Raw genomic sequence first — 22,864 nt, 5'->3', positions numbered from 1 at the left:
TAAGACAAGTATTGCAGAGAATTCCCACCCTCAAATTTTTAAGGTAAATGGATGTGATTGGTTGGGGGGGAGGGCGGGGTTGTCAGCAATTGTACAGAGGAATAGCTATGTCTACTGTAAATTTCTTAATTTATCTTTGTACCAAAAAAAAGGCCTTTCCTATTTAATTTTTGTATCAAAATAAAATTTTGTTTTATTAAAGCGTGTTCCGTGGTAATGAGTTATCTTCCATCCTAACTCATAATGAAGAAAAATTGTGGAACGTTGGATATTCTAAATCAGGGTTTCTCAACCTTGGCAACTTTAAGACCTGTGGACTTCAACTCCCAGAATTCTGGGGAATCTGGGAGTTGAAGTCTACCGGTCTTCAAGTTGCCAAGGTTGAGAAACACCGTTCTAAATGCTTCCTGTGCATCTTCGTGGAAAAATGAATAAGCGTTTCCTCATGTAGCCACTGTTGGGACTTCGAAGGTCATCAATTCCCTTCTGATGGGAGGAAATCTAAAGTTATTAATAGCCTCAAGAGGGAAGAGTCACCTAATTATGCTTTAAACAATAAGAAGAAAAATTGGAAGGTTTCCCCATAGCATAGATGGGGAGTCCAGCAGCCAGAGAGGTTTGACTAGGAAAGCTTTGGATAATGACAAAAGCAGCATTGTGCTGTAAGCTCTGCCTTTCTCTGTGCACATTGTGACATTGCGTGCATGTACAAATGGGCAGAGCTTATGGCCCGATGCTCCTCAATCATTTTGATGGAAGTGCGGGATCTTGCGGCTACCTCCGGTGGTAGCAAAAACAAAAAAATGGCCATTTCCTCTCTTCTTGTGCAGAAGGTAACAGGACCATGTGCATGACTGAGAGCAAAATTCATGTTACCTTTAATAGGGAGCAGGCTGCTAGAAGCAGGAGATAGACACTTACCTTCCCACTAGCAAGGTTTCCACCAAATAACATCCTTCTTGGGCTTTTAAACTGGATTATAGAGGACTTCTACCTCCTGCAATTCATAAAAAGCAAGTCACATAACTTGCCTGCATAAAGTCTTGCAGGAGTAAGGCCCCTGTGGTCTTCTCAATGCTGTTGAACTACAATTCCCATTGGCAGAGCCCATCTATACCCATCAGTTAGTTCTCTGTTGCTGTAAGAAACCTGGGGACAATCTTTGTGGAGCATAGTTGTGTCTCTCAAATTTCTCTCCTGCCACCGAGCAATTCCTTCCATGGCTCATGCCGCTGTTCTCATTCCTTTGCCCATGCTATATATACACCCCCAGATCTGATGGCAAACCAGTTCTGCCAACCTGAAATGCAGTTAGAGACTCTAGTCTCTTCTCTCCTGAAATTGTCTCATTCGCAAGGGCAAATTTTTGACCGCTGGCCAAAGTAGCACTTAAGAATCCAGCCTCACCAAAATACTGATGCATAAAGTTCATCAGGCCACCATTTCTTCATGTAGATAAGCAGCGTGTACCATTTTACATTTAAACGCAAAGGAAATAGGTGATCAGCTTCAATGCAAAGTCTGTTATGAGAGCCTGAAGCCTTTTCTATTTACGTTAACCGTTAGTTAATTTCCTGAGGTCTACTCCCATTTCCCTAAGGAAGTGACATGTCCTTCCTGAAATTTAATTGAAAATCTGTCTTGGAATGTTCCTAAAGCAGAGAAAGCAGGCTGTTTTGGTTTTTGTTTTTTAATGCATTCTTATGAACGGATCCTGCAATCTTTATTCCATAGAGAGAAAGAGTTCTGTGATGCTTAAACACTTGCGTGTTCTTAATGTCCAGAGGAGAAACTGTTGGTGAGCTTGCAAAAAAAGTATGCTACAATATTTTGTACAATGAGCAAGAGTCCTGACAATATTTGTGTGTGAGTGTAACAATTAATATTATTAATCAAGATTCTGCAAAACATATATAAATCAAATACACCATTCCAAGTCACTGTAAGACAACAGCAAACCATTTAGAGGTGAATATGTGTAGCTCAGGGTTGAACTGTGGAGTCTTTGGGGTTCTCTGAGCTTGGTTCTTTTCTTGCAAACGTTTCATTACCCATCTAGGTAAGATCTGCAGTGCTAGAATCAAGCAGTAAACAATCCCCTAATCAAGGAACTACCAAAGGGAAAAAATAAAGCAAAGCAAAAACCCCACCCCCACCAACACTGGCAGGGCATGCCACAGGATATAAACAGAGAGCAAACCCCACTCCCTTCTAGCCCTGAAGATGTTACCTAGATGGGTAATGAAACGTTTGCAAGAAAAGAACCAAGCTCAGAGAACCCCCAGGACTCCACAGCAAGCCATTTTTCAAAAGAAGCAGCCAATTTAAAGCAAGTCATCATTCTCTTCAACAAATCCTGGAGTGGAAAAGGGAGGATTCTCTGCAAGTCCCTAGTGAAGGTATTCCATGCTTGTAAGGGACCAGCACCATTTAATTTTAGTTCCTCAAATGTGATCCCCATTGGATGTACAAGTAGGTGTGAACTATTGGTTTCATTTTAGAAAGATGAGGAGGCACAACCTAGAAAGGGCCATTGAAGCCTTTTGCTGGCTTCTGCCCATGTTTTAAGGATACACCCTAATCTTTGCTCTATTAATACACACACACACACACACACACGTATATATATATACATACACACATACATATATACATACATATATATCCAGAGATCCAGGCCTCTGCTTCCAAATGCTTCATTTTCTGCTATGAAGTGATGAATTAGTGACATCTAGTGGAAAATCTAGGCATCAATCACCAGTTTAAGAATGCAACTCTGCCTATAGACCGAAAAGAAGTAGGAATGAGATGCAAATTATTGCTGGGTTCCAATGCCCCAACAAAGCCCATCACAGCATTTACCTGACATCCTGGCTGAACAACAAAGCAAGCAAAACCATTTCCTCTACACTCCAGACTTGCACCAATTTAATTTCAAGCCAGAGAGTTTTCTGCTCAGTCTCCTGCTGCGTTCCTGAGTCAGAGAGGTTGTGAGAAATTAAAATGGGAGCCTCATCAAAATGCAGTTGCTAGTTGCTGTCCCCACCAAATAAGCCTCTCAGGGGGGGACTCTGATGATGGTCCCCTCCCAAAGGTGGAAGAGATGTTGGAGAGCATGTTGAGAAGGAGTGAAGCTGAAGGATGTCTATATGAAAGATTGCTCTGTGATCTCTCACACACACACTCCCTTAACTACAACAATGGAAGGAAAGAAGGATCTAAATGAGTTAACATGGAAAAAAAAATCAATAGCGCAGAATAAAATGGATCCAAATCAAGAACAAAGATCCCTTTGATGCCTCTCCTGCTTGTTGAACTTCAAAGTCTCTTTGTACCTATGGGGCCATTTTAGCATTTAGTTGCACAACCTGGGTGTACACTTTATCCTTGCTTCAAGAAACTATGAATTTGCCCATGTAGTTTATCACAATGTGTCACCACACCTCCCATAGGTTGGACTGGCATTAGTTTCTTCACAAATCAAAGCGGATGTCAAGGCCAACTGGTCATGGAGACCAGATTTGCAAAAACGAGGAGCTCATTTGTTTCTGATGTTGAATGATCCAGAGTTTAGCACACAATCTCACATATCTGGAAGACACTGGGTGGAAAAGAAGTTGAGGTAGATCATTATAGATGCTGGAGGGGATGGCTTTAGGACCATACCATGGGGGGGGGGGATGGGAGGCATATAAATGGAAGGAAGGAAGGAAGGAAGGAAGGAAGGAAGGAAGGAAGGAAGGAAGGAAGGAAGGAAGGAAGGAAGGAAGGAAGGAAGGAGCAGTGTTTCAATTGCAAAGCTTCCTTTGCCCATTTATTCTCTCCCGTTTGTCCATATTCCTCATACGGGCAAAGCACAAAGGATGTTACACCAGTGCTGATTTTATTTTAGAGGAAAGGAATGTACAGTTCTCTGTTTAAAAATCATTTGAAACTCAGCACCATCACAGCTGTTGAAATGGAGTTGACTTCTGCTGCCTTGACGCTGGTCCCTTGGAAAAAAGTACCACTGTGTTATAGACAAAGATGAATGTATTAAAGGTCCAAATAATACTCTGAACACTCATATGAATATCTGGCCAAATGTTCATGCTGCTTGTTTGTCCCAAGCTTCACCATCTGCCTTTCTCTGGAAAGAAATTTGGGGTCTCTGGAGAGCAAAAGATCATGGCTTCCAGCAGTTTCCCCCAACCTGGAGCCCATGATGGAAGGTGCAGTCCAATACATCTGGAGAACAATCAGGTTGGAGCTGCTGGTCTGGAGGCACCTGATACAGCAATCTTGCTAAAGTTACACCGGCTGGAATTCTGTGCTAAGATGGTCCTTGTCTTGGTAGCTGCAAAGATACCACTCAGGTCCAAGGCAGGTCATCACTAGCATAACATAGTAGACATGGTCTCTCAGGATGACCCTGGAAGGAGATGCATAATCATATGTTTTCTATGGCTTCCTTATCTTTGCAAGATATTTGCAAGAGATCAGAGCACCTCACCTCCTTCCTTCCCTAGTGGTTTACTTAGTCCACTACCCCAAAAAAGAAATACAAAGCTTATCCTCTTATCCTGCTCCTGGAGTCATAGATACATTTTAAATATTCCCCCCACAAACATTTTTGGCTTCCAGCAAGGAAAATGAATCTGACTGAACTCTCTCCATCTCTTTCCTTTAGAAACCAGAGATTCAGCGCTGACTGCCAGATATATGACTATTCCTATCTTTTCCTTTAGTCCGCAGCAGTTTGCCAGGAGGGGGCCAAAAAGGTAAAGCTGGCAGTCACAGACACACTATCAACATCCATAAAAAAAAGGGGAGTTGGTCGCCTTAGAAATAGTGTATTAGTGGGGTTAACTATAACTAAAGTTGTTTTTTTTTAAGCGCAGCGTTCAGATAATATTTGGAAGCAGCTCAGATAGACACCTCCCTAATTGACATGGATATAGGAAGGGGAGGAGGTATAGCATAATCTGAGTAGCAAAATTTTGTTATTAAGCCAAACTCAATAAAAGTAGTTTTAGCCATTCTATGGAGTTGATTTTATGGTCTGGTCTACCTAGTGGGGCTCACAGGTGGCTGCTCTTAGCTGACCCCGACTAATCTCAGAATCTAAACAGGGCCTGATAAATCCTTGGTTGGGAGACTACCAAAAAATTCCAGGATTGTAGGGATTTCTTATCGGTCAGAAAAATGTTCCAGAAGTTAGAAGTTAGAAAAAAGAAGACAATGACAGATTCACCCAGGAAGACAGCATGGGTGCAGTCAAGATCTACTTAAGTGGATCTTTATTTTTGAAAAACGTTGAGAGCCTCCTCTCCAACATCAGCTGGAAACAATTCATCCCTAAAGAAAAGTGGATACTCAGTCCTTTTGCACAGTAATCCATGGGATTATCACGGGTGGAAGGGATCTACTGAAGGGTCTATCAGTCTTAATAACCTTGCCCCCGGGACACACATCGATGGTCATGGACGTGACTGGTAATACCTCAGAGGCGTTTTCTTTAGAGGAGAAGCTGCATTTCCTAAGACAGAAGACCAGGAGAAATACATCAGTCTTGGAAGCCCTGGAGCTTGGTTGACCTTGGCTGTTTAAAAATAAGCATGTGTTTAATAATAAATGAAATGAATGACAAAAAGTTTCATCTGGGTGCATAGTTGTGTTCTCATCTCTTTAGGTTAGAAAGTATTTTATCTCTGTGTCTTGGAGACAGAATTCTAGGACAACCAGATTGAAATATGTTGGATAGATCACAGTTGAAGTGCAAGGGATAAGGAGATAAAGGGTTGTACAGAAAATGAACTTTATGAAATGCACAGCACCTGCCTTAATTCTAGACTGCAGTCTCCTATTTTCATCTATTCTTGTCCTCTCCCTCCACTTTCTTCTCTTAAAGTGACAATCTTGTGAAATCTCCTCTGCACAAAACACAGTAATTATGATTCTGCATCATCGTTCCCAACTTGGTACCCTCCAGAAAGGCTGGATCAACTCTCCATAAGACCTAGCCAGCACACCCATTTGAACCACTGGATTTGGGGAGCTGAAGTCCAACCCTGAAGTTATCGTTTTAGGTATTTATTAACTGTTTTAGCTTTGTTGTTTTGTGAGATGGGCTATATAAATTTGACAATCAATCAATCAAAAGCTTAAATCTCTGTATCTTATCATGTAAGCCAGGGGTAGGAAACTGTAGCTCTCCAGTGGTTGTTAAGCGACAACTCCCAGCATTCCTCACCATGGCAGAGGCTGCTGAGAACCGTAGTTCAGTAATACCATAGGCAACTTTGAAAGAGTTGTGGGGTGAAACTCACCCTCCCAACTTTGTTGTCCTGAAGGACAGTTTTATTTGGGATAGAGGGAGAGGAAAATTTGTGCCATTAAAATACATTTTTTTTGCTGCCAGATTTTGGAAGCATATTCTCCAAATGTTGGAGAAGCCAAATGTGGCTTGTAGGTTGTCCACCATTAATCAAGAGGCCACAGGTTAGCCACCCCTCTAAAAGAGAAATAGATAGGTGCTGTTTTCCTTTCTTCTTCTACTCATTCAAGTCTTTTGATTGACTATGTACCATCAAGTTGCTGTTGACTCTTAGAGACCACATAGATTTTCTCCATGATGAACTATCCCTAACCTGGTCCTTCTGCTCTTCCAGCAGTGCAGTCATCACCATTGTCTTATGTTCCATGTTCCTGCTGTCTTTCCAGCTTCAGATTTTCTGTCTGGCAACGTCAGCAACTAGACATCCCAAAGGCTTTAATCTAGCTACATCTTAAGCATCATTAATACTCTGAAAGTCTTACCTTTTAAAGGCAACGGTAGTCCTCCAGCAGCTCTGAATTACAATCCCCAGCAATGCCAACCAGCATGGCCAATAGGGAGAGATACTGAGAGTTTGATTGAAACAATCTACAGAGAGCTATGTGTCTGCACTGTGTCAGAGTGAGGATTTGTAAGAATTTATTCATGCGACCCCTTCTGTGTTTGTCAGAATGCCAGGCAGATTAGATTAGGGCTACCAGAACTGGACAGCAAAATTATCTCTAGTGGTCTGATGGATTTCTGCAGCCCAGGGAAGAAGGATTGTAAGAAATAATGGCCACCTGAATGGCTTGGGACTAATAGCTATGTAGACCACTCAACTATGATCTGAACTCTGGACTGTCTGTGATTAGAACGTCCTCCTGGGCCAGACTCCTCACCACTGCAAACAGGGATCCTAGGCCAGATATAGTCTCTGGCATAATTTTAATCTGCCAAGAGCAGCTGTCCTGTAACCTCCAGATGTGTTGGGAATTCCAGTGGGAATTCCAGCCAGCATAGCCATTCTGTGAGAACAATCACATGAATTGCTCTCAACGTTCCTCATGTACCTCTCTCTCCTTTGCTCTTTCCAATCTATCCAGCAAGCCTGTCTCACCACAATAATACACATGTCCACCAGATGGCACTGGTGGTCAGCAGAAGCAAGGGTGAACATTTAAACTGATAGTTCAAAGCCTTCGACAATACATTGATAGTTCAAAGATAGAAGGATCAGACTTTCAAAGGATGTGGTTTTCCGTCCTAAAGGTAAGGAGAATCTTATTTTAAAAAATAATCTTGGCAAACTTCACCTGACTGATCCACTTTAAAAACACACACACAAAATTTGACTGGCTTCTTGGAAAGTCTTTTGTGAATGTCTCTTCTCTGTGTGTCTGTGTGTGTGAATGTATATTGTGAATGTGCTGTATCTGCCTCCTTTTATTTGCAGAAAATAAAGAGACAAAATAAACTTGTTTTTGTTTTTCTTTGAAAAGATTTCAATTTTGTACTAATGCTAATTGTTGTTAACCATCTAGAGTGGTGCACACACACTAGAAAAGTGGGATATAAACCTGCATGAGAAAATAACAAAGTAAATGTTTAAAAGGAGTCAGATATGGGTATGTCCAATTATTATCCTGATCATTTCCACTCTGTAAATTGGCGTTGTATTTATTTATTGATTTGCAGTGTTGGTATATCACCTTATTCCATTCAACTCCAAGAGGTTCATATCACATAAGAAAACCATGAGCAAATGAACCACTCCAAAAACATGTATAAAAACAGTTAGAATCATGATAACGATCCCACTTCAGTCAACAATGCCTAGTTCAACTTGGCTTGAAAAAAGAACTTTTGTCTTTCATACTTCCTGAAGGTAGGTGCCATCTGAACCTTTGGAGGAAGTCTATTCCAGAGGTTCAGGGCTACCCGAATTCCATGCTGTCCCTGCCTCCTTAGAGGAAAGGCCTCTATAGCATCCTTTTCAGATCAAGCTTATAGGATAGGCAGGTTCACTTTGGAGGAGGAGGAGAAGGAGGAGGAGGACACGGTCCTAGAGATGCCTGAAAGCCAAGCCATCATGAGCTTTAAAACCAGCACATTGAATTGAACCTAGAAACTGATATGTAATCATCGCAGTGCCCACAAAACTGTTTCCACATAGCTGTAATGGCTCTTATCCACAAGGAGATGGACTGCTGCATTCTGTACCTCTGGCAACTTCTGAACAGTCTTCAAAGGCAGCCCCATGTAAAGCACATCGCAGAAATCCATCTACAAGGGATAAAGGCCTGAGTTACCATCACCAAGGCCTCTCATTCCAAACAGGGCCACAGCTGAAGTCTCCTTGGCCACAGCTTTCTCCTATTGATCCAGCAATAGCCTTGAGTCCAAGAGAAGATGAGGAGCAAATTTGATTTATATAAGATCAACTTCCAGAAGGGAGGGAGAGCTGTTCCTTCAGGCAGGAGCTGATGGAGAGCCACATGGATCTTGGATGCCACCTCTACTATGCTTAAATTAGTCTTAAAACTGTTTTTAATCCCCAATCCAGTCCTCCCAAACCCTCCAGATATCTAGTCAGAACCACCCATTGCCTGTCTGGATAACTGTAGAGTTGGGTTTCATCAGCATCATGAACCCTCACCCCAAATCTATGAATAACCTCTCCCATCCCTCCCATAGGATCATTTCCATTCCATCATCATAAATAGAATTGAACCCCCTTTTGTGGTCCAAAAGGACCAGGAGGGCCATGCTCTCCCCCTGCCCCCAGGTCCCATCACGGGTCATCCAACAAAGCAATTGATGCGTTTTCAGTCTCGTGCTCGGGCCTGAAAGAGTGGCTTGGTCACATTTATTCATTACATCGCTGCCTCTTATATGCTTGCCCTACCCATATGGGTCTGGTCTACAGTCCTGCTCAAATGGGGCAGATAAGCTAAGATATCTCATGCCTCTGCATCACTTGTAGACTGGGTGAGGGCATGAAAAGGAACACTGTGGCAAGAAGACCAGCAGCTTCTGCCAGGGGGAGGGGTCAAACAGTGGCTTCTGCCCGGCGGGGGTGTCAAAAAATGAAGATGACAACCACAACCATTGCAGTTGCCATCTCGAGTTTTTGGATACCCTCCTCTTCCTCCAGAGAACTCTGGATGTGAACTGCTGATATAGAACAGAATATAGAAAGAAGGTATTTAGCAATGGATGAAACCTGTTTTATAACACTGGGATCAAATTAGGTAACCCTCGGAGCAGAGGGCATGAAAAGAATTCGTTGAATTCAAAAACAGCTTTGGTAAACTCACTGAGCATGGTTTAAAGAGCATTTCTAAGAAATGTTTCCCAGGGATTTTTAATGACCACCAATCTAAAGTTGCAGTACTTAGTGAACAGCATGATTTAAAGCTCCATATTTCCAAGAAATTCTCCCCAGGGAATTGACCAGAAATCCAGAATTGCTCTGTGCACTAAACAGCACATGGTGTTGCTTTTGTAACAAATGTCCACACTGCACAAACCCTTGCATGCAAACAAAACTGCAGAGAGGACTCATCTCAGACAAACCTATGAATCATAGGCAGAATATGGCCTCTGAGAATCTTTCCAACATTTTCCCAGCAGTGGCTGCAGGGTGTGTATGTGTGTGTGTATGTGTCTTTGTATGTGTGTGTGTATGTGTGTGTGCGTGTCTGCACATGAACTGAGAAAAATGGGATGGGCTGTCGATAATTTGCTGCGAGTCACATGACCAGAAGGAACTGAGATTAGAATGGAGCTGTTGCCAACATTCCATGGTTGCTTCTTCCATAGAGTAGCAAGGACCCCATTAATCAATGGGACCTGTACTGCATCCACTCTGTTTGATCCCACTGGACAGGAAGAAAAAAATCGGAGATAAAGTATTGATGCTTTTGAACTTTGGTGTTGGAGAAGTCTCCTGAGAATACCATGGACAGCCAAGAAAACAAACCAAGGGCTCATCAAACAAGAGGCACAAATGACCAGGCTCAAATTATCACATTTTGGACACATTATGAGAAGACCTAGCTCTATGGAGAAAGCTTTAATGCTGGGAAAGGCAGAAGGAAGGAGAAGAGGATGACCAGCAGCAAGGTGGATGGACTCAGTTATAGTAGTGATGAATGCGCCATTGGAAGATTTGAAGGATCAAGTTTGGGACAGATCATTATGGAGAAAATCTATCTATATGGCCATTAAGAGTCAACAACAACCATATGGCACATAGTCAATCAATCAATCAATCCGTGCCATGGCTCATAGCCAGCACCCTGATTTGTACCCAGAAGCCTACTGGTAGCCAGTGCAGCTCATGGAGCAGTGGGGACACATAAGCATAACATGACATGCCATCACTGCCCGTGCTGCACATTCTATAGCTTCTGGATGGTCTACAAGGGCAGCCTTGTTTATAGGATGTTATACTAATCCAGGATGTGACTGTTTGAAGGGTCATCAAGTCCACGAATGGTTGCAACTGGTACACTAGATGAACCTGTGCAAAGGCCCTCTTGGCCACAGCTGCCACATGCTCTTTGAGCAGAAACTCTGAGTCTAAGATGGCCTCCACAAGTCAAATGGAAAAGTGCAACCCCATTAAAGACTGAAGCTGGAATATCCCCAGAACTGAGGGGTGAGGGGACAAACATAGCACTTGGTCTTGTCAGAATGGAGCCTGAGTTTGTCCCTAGATGCACAAAGCCTCTAGACATTGGGCCAGGATTTGACAACATTGCTTGGTTGGCCTGGGACCAAGACATACAGTTGGATATCATTAGCATATTAATGATACCTTACCCGAAACCAACAGATAACCTCACCCAACAGTTTCATGTAGATGTTAAAGAAGTGAGGGGCCATGGGCACAATCTCTCCCCCTGTCCCATCAACACTGATTAAAACCAGAGAAAGTCCACCGAGAAAGGAAAACCACTACAAATGCCTCCCACTCCCAGCTCCCAAAGCTAGCCCAGTAGGATACCATGATTGGATTGAATGACACTGAGAGATCAAGGAGGCCATTGCAAATGCGACCGATTCCATCTGAATCCATGGGCTGAAACCTAACTAAAATGGGTCCAGATAATCCATTCCTTCAGGGTCCTCTGAAACGGAAGCCTGACCACTGTCTCTGCAACCTTCTCCAGAAAAGGAAGTTTGGAGACTGGGTAGAAACTGTACAGGGTTATTGGGTCCAGCAACAGTCTTTTAAGGAGAAGGTATGCCACAGCCTCCTTCAAGGCTGAGGGGACAACCTCCCCTCTGAGAGAAGCAGAGACTGATGTGTTGGCCCAACCATAGGTCAATAGCCAGGTGCTCTTCAACATTCAGGAGGGACCTGGATCTAACAAACAAGTGGCTGAAAACACTACTTCCTTGGAAATTATGGAATGAAACTCACTCCAGATACCCTACAAGACTCTGCCTCAGGCACCTCAGCTGGACCCATCTAGTCAGAATCTAACTCTGAATGGATCTATGCAATTGTATCTGCCAGATAGTGAGAAACGTCCTCACATCTCTCCTCACCAGGAGCCAGATCACCTTGACCCAGGGCTGCTGGGTGGCTATCAGCAGTTGCAGTAAGAGCAGAGAAAAAATATTGTTTTGCCACCTTCATCAGTACCAAAGAACTGTAAAAACAGAATTGGAAGAAGGCATTTGGGTCATCAGTCTAAGTCCTGATCAATGCAGGAAATCAATTAAAATAGCCTATTGCCATCAGCCATTAGGGAGTTTTCTCTAACTTTCAACTGCAATCTGCATTCCCGTCACTTAAATCCAGTATTCTGTGTCCAACACTCTAGAATGAGAGAAAACAGATCTTGACGTTTGACTGTGACATCGTTTCAGATATTTGATGCGGGTTTTCTTATCTTCCTCCACCCATATTTTCCAGTGGCTAACTTATCCAGCTTCCTCCAGTCTCCCCTATAAAAATCAGTTGCCAATTCCCTTATTGCCCTTTTGTGACGCTGAGGAAGTCCTTGAAGACGGGGCCTGACCAACTCAGAATGAAAATAATTATTTCATATGTTTGGAAAGTACATTTCTATTCTGGTACTCCAAATCTCATTTGCCATCTAAACTGGAAAGGGATTTTCATCATAATTATAATTATGTAACTGGGGCTACTCTTTTTTTTTTTCATTTCATTTCCCTCTGCTCTCTTCTTGTTTCTGTCTGTTCCTCAACAATATTTTTAGGTGCTTGACGACTGAGGATGGGAAAAAAAAGTCTCTCTCGAGAACCTCAGCAACTCTTGACCAGCTGGACATAGCCCACTCCCAACCTAGTTTACAGCCCAGTGATTTTCTTGTCTCTCAACCAAGCTCTAAACTAAACTGCTTAGCTTCCCCCCCCGCCCCCCAAAATCAGCACAGAAGCTGCCTATACCACATAGGACTCTTTATCATGATTTGGATTAAGTAGCTAACAACTACATGTAATCTTGGAGGTTTTATGAGTTTAAGATATTGTAGGGCTCCAACGTGTTTTTGCCGTAAGAGACTAGCACTTCTGGGCTGGATTTGTTTGTGTTTGTTCATGCTTTCTTTTTTTTCTTTTTCTTTTTAATGTGCTTTCAAGTCAGATTTGACTCCAGAACAAGTCTCTGTAATTTTCTTGGCAGTGTTTTTGGAAGTGGCTTGTCCTTGCCTCCTTCCTAGAGCTGAGGGAGAGTGACTGGCCCAAGGTCACCTAGCTGGCTTCTAAGGCAGGACTAAAACTCTGGTCTCTTGGTTTCTAGCCTGGTGTCTTTAACCACTGCACCAAACCGGCTGTCTTCTTAGCTAATCTCAAATTAAATCTGACTGCAGGAAGCAATCCAAACCAGCAAATCTCTATTATTGTAATTAAGAAGATTGGAAATCTCAGAAAGTTACCATGTTTTTTTAGGAGTTTCTTTCTTCTTCCTTCTTCCTTCTTCCTTCTTCCTTCTTCCTTCCTTCCTTCCTTCCTTCCTTCCTTCCTTCCTTCCTTCCTTCCTTCCTTCCTTCCTTCCTTCCTCCCTCTCTCTCTCTCTCTCTCTCTCTCTCTTTCTTTCTTTCCTTTTGCTATTATATCTAGTGGCTTTGCACAGATTCATCTGATGAAGTAGCTGTGCCAATCAGGAATGAGGTCCTTCAGCAGAATGTAGTAGCACTGGCAGTGTTGGCCATGTGACTCCATGAACTCCACTGGTTATGAGTAAGCTTTGGGGTGTAATTGAAAGTGCTGATTATTAACTATAAAGCCCTTCATGGCACAGGACCAGGTAATCTGAGGAGCCGTCTCGCCCCCGTTATATCAGCCCGCCCCACTCAGTCTGGCAGAAGGGGCACGTTGCGGACCCCACCAGTCAAGGAATTCTGGCTGGCGGGGTCTAGGAAGAGGGCCTTTTCTGCTGTGGCCCCCGCCCTGTGAAACAGCTTGCCACCTGAGGTGCGGCCCACCCCCACTCTCCTGGCCTTCTAGAAAAGTGTGAAAACATGGCTATGCCAGATGGCCTGAGGGGCTGAGGGGGCTTGCATTGCTGGAGCTGGCTTGTGGGGTGATTGATACTGCTTCCCCCATCTTCTTGATTTGTTTAAAATTTGATATATTGCTTTTATAGATTTGTTATTTGTCTTTTAATTGGGGGGTATTTATATTTTTGTTGTTTTTATTAGCTTGGTTTTTAATTGTAAGCCACCCAGTGTCACCCTCTTGGGGAGATGGGTGACATATATATTTAATAATAAATAAAAAATAAATAAATAGGGCCAGTTATTTGAGGGACCACCTATATCTCATGGTTTCTGCCTGTCCAATAAGATCAGACAGAGTCGGTATGCCACCTTGCGGAACCCAGGAAGTGTACAGCACTTGAAATCTGGGTGGCTCCCACCCTAATGATGTTCTGCAGGTCTTTAAAAACATGACTGTTCTCCCAGGCCTTGGAGTAGCGTAACTATGGAGTTCTGTTGTTGTTCTTTTCATCTGGGATATTGTTGTTCTAAGAGTTCAGATTTTTTGTTTGTTTAGAAATTTTTCTTTGTTGTTTTTCTGTTTTTAAATTGTGAGCTCCCCAGAGTCATTTGGAATCAGGTAACCTCTAAATCTAATGAAAATGGAGGGGAAGAAGGAGAAAGAGAGGAAGGAAAGAAGGGAGGGAGGGAGGAAAGAGAGAGGGGGGAAGGAGAGAGGGGGAAGGAAGAGAGGGAGGGAGAAAGGGAAGGGGAAGGAGAAGAGCCATTTCTATTTTCTTGCTACAAAAATCACATGAAATCAACAGGAGATTTTGTTATTTTCAGACACTGGCTTTGCAGAACTTGTGTTTTCGGGAAGAGGTGAGCGTTGAGCCAAGAGTTCATATTTAAAGACATTCTCTGTTGGGGCTGAAATAAGGCTCTGATTTGCAGGAGAGGAGGAACTTTGGAAATGGAGTTGTTATCTGTGCTCCCATTATCCCTCAGGAAGGATTTAGCCCCTAGAGCAGATTCAGTTCAACATCCCTGTCCAAGACACTGAACCTGGCTCTTTCTGATGGCCTATGAGATCCATATGTACCAAAACACAGATTATTGTTGCTGCAGGAAGATGGACCAATTAAAATTATCTGTACAGCATCGTGCATCAATTTGTTGATTTCACTGCAAAGCAAAGCAGCAAGCAAAGGAAAGATTAATGGCCAATTTCATCTGAGATGACATTATTTCTGAAGTTTGAATCCAAATCCAGTTCCGAGAATAATTACAGCCAACTCCTTTCATATCTCAAAATAACTTATTTTAGTGGGAATTATCACATCATTTTTTTCAGAGACAATGGGAAGGAAACTTGGCTAAAAAAAAAACAGAAAAGGAAGAAAAGATGCATTTCTGCATCTTCATTTCCAGATGATTGGCTGGAGACAACAGGACAAATGGACATTTAGGAGTCCTCCATGGTTAGAGTGCTCTAACATCTGGATAAGATTATTCTACCCAACATTTCAAGGAGTCTTTTCCAATATGGAACATTTGAATATGATATGAACACCCTCCATCATAAGAGCAATAATGAAAAGCAATCTGATCCAATCTTTTGTTACCACAGTACCAAGCTCACAAGAAGAACCAAGAATATGGCTGTGGAGTAGAGGATTTTACATCTGAAAAGCACCCTGTTAGAGAAAGATATAAGTGAAGAAAATTAAAAGGGCTTTGTCTGGTGCCCAGAACAGAAGACAAAGATCTACTAGCACTGAAGATGTTACCTAGCTGGGTAATGAAACGTTTGCAAGAAAACTATCAAGCTCAGAGAACCCCAGGGACTCCACAGAGATGAGAACTTCAGTGATGGATACTAAACCTGGTCCAATAAAGTTTTGTTAATTTAACTGAGCCCTAAGTTAAATTAAGCCAACACAGGTAATGTTGTTTGGAGATGATGGGTATTGCAGTATAACCTATCAGAAGGACATTAGTTTGCGAAAGTTGTAGGAGGAGAGCTGTGTTAGTTTACGGTAACAAAAATTACATCTCATGAAATAAGATGTAGCTCATGAAATCTTTTGACTTTTCATAAAATATGTTGGTTGGGAAGGAGCTAACAGGCTCCTCTGAGAGTCTGAGAAAGATTTTCCTAAGTCATTGTTTCTGGAGGTCATCTCCCAGTGCTAATCCTTTCAAATATTTTGGCATTCAGGTTCAATTATTTCTGGCTGTTGGGCTTTGTGGACTGAATGGATGGATCTTGTAGACTATAACATCTGTCATGGATGGACAGAAGTTAGGGAGGCTCTTATTCCTTTAAGGAACATTTGGTGTTAAACAATCCACAGAGAGAAACCCGAGAGGCATTTCTCAGTCTCTGTGTACTTTAGATGATAGGTTCTAAGCATCTGTAAAGAGCCAAACATTAGAGACACCTTAACTTATAAATTGGAGGGAACTATGTAGCTTTATCACTGTATCTCAGCATTTTGGCATAATAAAACCCTGAAGGATTACTGAGTTACCTTTTGTTTATGGAGACTGACAAAAAGGATACTAAAATAAATGTTATTGTGGCTAAGTTGCCAACCCTCCCTCAGAATATTTGCAGCCTCCAAACCAGTGTTTCTCAACCTTGGCAGTTTGAAGATGTGTGGACTTCAACTCCCAGAATTCCCCAGCCAGCCTTGCTGGCTGGGGAATTCTGGAAGTTGAAGTCCACACGTCTTAAAGTTGCCAAGGTTGAGAAACACTGCTCCAAACACCGTGCAATGCAATTTAAAAGTTTTTCTTCCAATAGCCACTGTGCTATTGCAAAGAACTCTGGGACTCATCTTTCAGAAAGCTTACACCTTCACAGAAGCCCCTCTAACCACTGATGGGCAGGAGTCACAGCATTCTGGTTTGTTCAGCACATTAACACCTTCCTAGAACAAATTTTGGCTTGGTAACAGAGGTTTTGACCGACTACTTTATAGCTACTAATTAAAGGATAGGAAAAGTAAGCTTGAACTTAGATGAATCATACACCTCTTCTAAAAAGCCAATGTGATTGAGTGCCTAAATGCTATCAGCTAGCCAAATGTCAGCTATTTCTAACATTTGTTAGATGTTAATTATTGATTGGGTAATTATGTCAAATTTAATGGGATTGTAATTACGTGCCGTGTTTTCATGTTCTAATTTCATCTTGGCAGTAACAAAGAGAAAGGGTACAAAACTGATGAAGAGATATAACTCAGGACCAGAGAGAACAGTTCTTACTGGTCAGTTGACAATAAAAGAATGATCTTCCTGGATCTGAACAAAGGCCCATGATGTTCACTGCTTCAGCTATATTCCCACAACTGCTTAGCCTGATTGACTTAATCTTGCTTTATTCATGTTGTGTCACATTATCTGAGTTTGCAAGACACACTCACTGAACACGGGCTGGGCTAGCATCAGCCAAAATAGCCTCCGTCTCTGGTGAGTTAAATTGAGAACAGAATATATGGCCAATAGCCAGGGATGGCCTAAGATATTTTGCCACTTAAAACCAAGGACAGGAAAACCCTGACACATTTCTTTTATATAATGCATAGTTCAACTTTGTAACTCACTATCACGAGATGTGGTTCTGGCTACCCGCTTGGCTGGCTTCAAAAAGGGGTTGGGCCAATTCATGGAAGTCATGGAGATCAATGGCTCTTAGTCTGGATGGCTGTGTGACTGCCTCTGAAGGCCATCTGCTGGGAGACTAGTGGGCTTCCTTGTACAATTATTTGGCAATTGTGAGAACAGGCAGCTAGACTAGATGGGCCAGGGGTTGATCCAGTAGGACGCTGCTTATATTCTTACTCCTTATGTTCTCACCTATATTCACTGCAATTCACTCTGCATGAAGTCACTCTTGAAGACCGTGCCAAACGGTTGCCCAAATGCCTACTGAACTATCATGATAAGGTTACATGAATTGGGTACTATTTTGTTTTCAAGTGCAGTTCAGGTTTTTGGTGATTACCTATATGGCTTAGGGTTTAGGTAACTTTTGAAGGCAAGTTCTGCCCCGCTCCCACCTCACCTGTGCAACTAAATAGACAGTGCCTGTTGAAGGCCACCTCCTATTAAGAATTACGATCTTAGAAGTAGATGTTCTTGGTGGGTCCTCCTCTTGGCACACCTTCTTCCCTGAGAAAATAATGAACCTCTCTTTTATGGACTTTCAGGGAAGGGTTAAGACCTAACTTAAGGTCTTTTCTTTGAACATTAAGCAGCTAGAGCAAGTTCTGCAGGAAATATAGAAATACTGTTCTTTCATCATTAATAATTTTAATGACTTTATAGTAACATTATTTTGTATTGTAGCATAGCTTTATTTTGTACACTATCTAGGGCTTTTGGAGTGAGGCAGTGAATAAATGTTATGAATAACTAAAAAAATTAAGTGCCTACAGAAACGGACTGCAAGGGCCTAGGATAACGTTCTCTATTCCATTCAAGGACATGCAGCTTATGTTTAGATGTGTAGAACAGAGACACACACACACAAACACACAGGGAATTCAGGAGAAACAACTAGGAATCTAACTCTACAACTTGGTATCTGTTGCCTGAGACAACTGTCTCATTCTGTCTAATGTACAGATGGCTCTGAAAATAGCCATCTCCTCATTAATCAGAAATATCAGTTGCCTTAAAAAGCATCTAGTAAACAATAAGAATTAATAAATGTTGGTCTGAACATGGAGGTTCCTTTCTTAGTCATTATTATCAATAACAGCCATATTGTCCACCTACTTTCTTAATCCCTTTTAAAAAGATATCTAGGCTAAAGGCAAACCTCTATATAAACCTGATTGCATATCATATCAAACTCTAATTATATTCACGAGTGTTTGGCTTTCATGTTATACTTTCCTGTTTTTTCGTGCTGTAACTGTGGGAGATCAAAAACATCTGGTTTTATTTTTCAATTCACTGCAGTTTCTCATTGCAGCCAAAGAACTATTGATTAGTATTAACCATAACTTAGAAAAACAAGCTAGAATTAATTGTGTTTTGAAGTTGGTTGCTTTGTTTTGGCCACCTGCAGATATAACTAGAACCTTTCATTTTGAGAAGGAAGCAACATCTTCTTGTCTTCTGCTTGTGGACTGACGGAAATCAAGATTCGTGCAGCTACACAAAACTATACTTTAATCTGTTTTTCCACAATGTGGTGGTTTCAAATTGTTGGTCTTGCAACTCTTAAATTGTCAGCTAGCATGACCTTGGGATTCTGAGAATTGTAATCTCAATATGCCTGAAGGAGTCAGGTTGGAGAAAATCAGTGTTAACCGTGTGACTACAAAAAAACACACTCAAATATAAAAAACAGATTTATGTTGGTCTTTGACTGTAATAAAAATGATTTGATAAAAAATAGCTTTAGAAAATGTTATGCATTCACTACATTCACTATATAAGAAAAGCAATTACACTGAGCTTAACCTTGCATTCAGTACAAGAAAAAAGCAACTTTACTTGTATGTACTGATTGATTTGAAGGAAAGTTCTAATTTTAATACAATCTTGGAAGCACACGCTCACATATTGTTACCTTCTGAGGAGCCTGTACATGAGCATAACACAGTAAAGCTGAACTTCAAAATTACACATAGAATCAGTAAAAGATATTGGGTTCATTGAGATGAGATCTCAACATCAACAACTTTATTTTGGGTTTAGCAGTTCTTCCTCCTTATCCTTATCACACTTTTCCTTCTCACCACCCATAGCCTGTGTGAGTATTTAATTCTGTCCTTACCTGGTATTCGGGATCATTTTTGACTTCCTTAATACTGCAAGACATTGCCCTCAGTTATTCATTCTTACCAGCTTTCTGTATTGTTCTGTAGTAGTTGTTGACTTCAGGTTCTTCAAATTGTAAGTCCACATTCATATTGTAAAGCTGCTTTTCCCACCCATTTGCCAATGGTATAATTTCAGTTGCTTCCCAAGCTGCAGCAAAGTTGAAGACAGCTGACTTTAAGTTATAATTTCTGAAGTGCTGTACAATTCCCTGTCTTTTTGTGTCTTTTTGTGTCTTTTTATTAGATAGGTCTTCCAACACAACCATCATCTCCTCCAAAAACCTCTTCCCACTTTAGTTGCCAGAATGATTCCCCAGTCCATGGGCTGAATGATGGTGTATTTTAGGGTAAAAAAAGGGACTTAAACTTTCCATCTCTCATGCACAAAAGTTTTTTACATTGGTGAGCATTGTCAAGAGTAAGAAGAGTTTTCAAGTTTCAGGTGACATTTTCAGGATGTTTTTTTTTCATACCTTCACAAGGTGATTGAAGAACCATCTTTAAAAAGGGATGGTGTAAACCATGCCTTCTCTAAATAAGTGACTGGAATGCATGATATCTTTCAATAGTCTTGGGCGATGTGACTTGCCAGCTATGACTAGCGTTAAGCTGTACATAAAATAGAATTGAGATCCTCTCCTTGCTGACTTTTCATCCTGTCATTGAAGTTTCATTCTCAGATGCCTAAATGAGCTTGGGAGCTGAGCACAGAACAAACCAGTCTCATCAATAAATCTGTAAATCATCAGTAAATGCTGTAAATCTAAGACAGCATGAGGTATTCATTATTGGTGAGTTTATTTAACTTGTTCCTTAATGGCTCTCTCTACTCTGATGGCACAGTCAATTATTCACAGAAAGTTCACTGGTTAACAAGTCCACAGCATTTACAAAATCACCGCAGCCATCCACCATCAGCTCTGAAAGTGACGTTCATGTGGTTGGCTACTATATTTGCTGCTGTTCCTAATTCCACTCCAAAACATTGCTGAACATACCAGTTCATCACTTCTGCATTATTTCCATGTTTTCTTGCCCCAATGCCAGCCATTTTGCTGCTAGCATTTATATCATGTGCAATGCATACATCCTCAGGTTCTCTTCTGCTTTCTGGATTGGTTCTTCACACAATATTCTTCACAGACACATGCAGCCCCTAAGTCTAATTTTCCAATCATTCCAACTTTTCCTCCTGCTCAGATTCCTTCTTCCTTCTGCTCACCTTTTAGGTCTTTGAAGCCATGAAGGAGTAGTGAGCGCTTTTCTCATTGACATTGAATCCAATACTCTAAGATAACCCATTCTCATTCTGCCAGATTTAGTCTTTGTTTTCCGACTTACCTGCATACCAGCCACAAATATTAGAATACCAAGAAGTCGTCAACAAGCTAACATAGAAGATATGCACAGAAGAAAAATACATCAATACATGTGTGAGAAAAATGAATCTTTGGGTGAAAAAGACAAGTTTTTAGAGGCCTCAGATGAATGGGATCACCTTAATAAGATTGAAACATAAAGGCATGTGGAAGCATCCTTGAAGCTGATGTGAACCAGGCCGGTTGTAAACTCCTTATCACAAACATTCCCATAGCAACCTGGGCATCTGCCCTGAGGGAGGATGCCTTCTTCCTGGCATTTGGCACCTTGAACTAATTTGTGTCTTCTTCTCTGTGACACTATTGTTTTACTAGCAGATAACAGAGGGGCAGAGAGTAACTTGAGAACTATTGCTTATTTAGGTATGGCTGCATCATCATATGAATATGTATGTGTATACATATATGTTCTTTTTCCCTTCCCCTTCTTGTAGAACTGTGTAAATATCAGAGCATCCATTTTGCCTGTAGGGGAGTGCCTCCCACTAACTTCTGGTGGGGTCCCCCTCCAGTACGTCCAATAAACACTGCAGTGAAGCCTTGATTATTCTGCATTTGTGTCCTGCGTTTTGATTCCACAAATGCACAGAAGCAGCCACTATCTGGAACCTTTGGGAACAAGAGAATTGTCTGTTGTTTGATGGCTGAAGTCTCTGAATTAAACTTTTGTCCATTCTGTCCAAACCCCACTGAATAAGGATACATAAACTGAAGGTTTTACTGCATCGTGGTGATTAAAGCTGCCACTGCTAAAAGCTTGGGTTAGATCAAAGTCACAAGGAAATCATGTACTGCCTTCGTATATTACTTGCTGGTGCCTTCCCAAACCTGGGATTCCTACATATGTGTAGACATTAATAGTCCAAGTTCACTAACACACATGCCATTGCTGAGAATTCCGGAAGAGGAAATCCACATATCTGGAAGACACCAAAACTGGAGATTTTCTTTTATGTTTGAGAGGATGCAACTGAAAATTACTTGCTATATTTTGGCTTGGCAGATTTATGAAATGGGTTCTACTTTTGAATCTCACAACTGACATTTATTTATTTGATTTTTAGAAGAGTCAACTTTTCTTATCATTCCCAAGCTGGTATTTAAAAGTAGGGTAATCTGTTAATTATTTTCTGACTAGTAGGTAGATTACAGAGAGAAGGAATATGTGGGATGGAAAACATTTTTTCAACACAACTATTCAGTATTTTTAATGACTTCTTAGAAAGTAGGAAAATGTTCGTGTACTCCTTCCTCTAACATGTACTTTCTTTTGATTTTTATATAAATTGCCCAAGAATCCTAATTTTATTATCTTCTTTATTATACTTATTTCCAACTTTAAAATGTAAAGTTCCTCAGCATACAATCTTTTAAAATGTAATTTCCACTGTTTGCATGGATGTTCCAAGAGTATTTTTTCCCCCAGATATTTGATTAAGAGAAGATAAATAACCATCTAATTTGTCCCCAACAGAAATCCTGGAAATTTCATTTTCATCCCTATGCAGCCTACAGCGCTGGCCCCTTTTCTGTCCAAAATGAAAGCTGCAGAAATCAGGATGGCCACTAAATGGCAGCTAAAGGTTAGAGTGGCTGAATCTCTTTGTTGCCATCTAGTGGTGATCTGTGGTTTTGCAGCTGAGGTTTTGCAGCTCTACCCTATACAAGACCACAAGGACCGAAAAACTGGGGTGGAGGAGGAAATCAGTAGCATTCCCCCTCCCCCAATTTATAGACTTACTCCCAAAAGTCTTATGGGTTCAGAGGATTTGATATGAGACAAGGCACATCAGACACCACTTATGTTTTTTTTTGCCTGTTCTATTACCACTGCAAATAGCATAAAGCAGAACAGGTTTCTACTTTCAACTTTCCTTTTTAGCCAAC

General features: G+C 41.4%; 1 long non-coding RNA gene across 1 annotated transcript; it reads left to right on the top strand.

The window, feature by feature from the left end:
* Positions 1-613: 613 nt before the first annotated feature.
* On the top strand, positions 614-19,350 carry LOC148216042 (uncharacterized). The gene is made up of 4 exons (XR_015796077.1): positions 614-4,760; positions 5,891-6,068; positions 7,402-7,567; positions 14,602-19,350. It is a non-coding gene; the product is annotated as an uncharacterized LOC148216042 (long non-coding RNA).
* The last annotated feature ends 3,514 nt before the right edge of the window (positions 19,351-22,864 follow it).

Source organism: Python bivittatus, unplaced genomic scaffold (assembly GCF_059951505.1).
Source record: "Python bivittatus isolate LINGU-HERP-01145 unplaced genomic scaffold, Pbiv_v1 ctg000340_np1212, whole genome shotgun sequence".
Lineage (NCBI taxonomy): Eukaryota > Metazoa > Chordata > Lepidosauria > Squamata > Pythonidae > Python > Python bivittatus.
This window is presented reverse-complemented; position numbering and strand designations above follow the sequence as displayed.